Genomic DNA, 283 nt, shown 5'->3' on the forward strand with positions numbered 1-283 from the left:
GTACTCCTTTTTTGCTACGGGACCTTTCAGAAAAGAGGCGAGGGAGGGGGTCGGCAGTCTCCACGGCTATAATTTCTGGTCGCCCGAAAAAGTGAAAGATTAATACACAATCAGTTAAATACGAGGCCTTAATGCTTAATTGTAATTTTATTAAATAATTATGTTTAAGATATATGTTTGTTTAATAAGTACCTGATTGATAAGTCGCAAATGGTCGCCGCTACTGTAACCTGGAAGACAAACCTAGATTCGGCCCTATGGTCTGAGTAAGAAGGTTTACGCC

The 283-nt window shown here is 40.3% G+C and overlaps 1 protein-coding gene across 1 annotated transcript in view; it reads right to left on the bottom strand.

Moving 5' to 3' along the window:
• LOC119582197 (alpha-(1,6)-fucosyltransferase-like) overlaps positions 1–283 on the bottom strand; it is a gene marked incomplete at its 5' end in the record, with an annotated part of 21,073 nt that overhangs the window by 6,873 nt on the left and 13,917 nt on the right.

Source organism: Penaeus monodon, chromosome 15 (genome assembly GCF_015228065.2).
Source record: "Penaeus monodon isolate SGIC_2016 chromosome 15, NSTDA_Pmon_1, whole genome shotgun sequence".
Lineage (NCBI taxonomy): Eukaryota > Metazoa > Arthropoda > Malacostraca > Decapoda > Penaeidae > Penaeus > Penaeus monodon.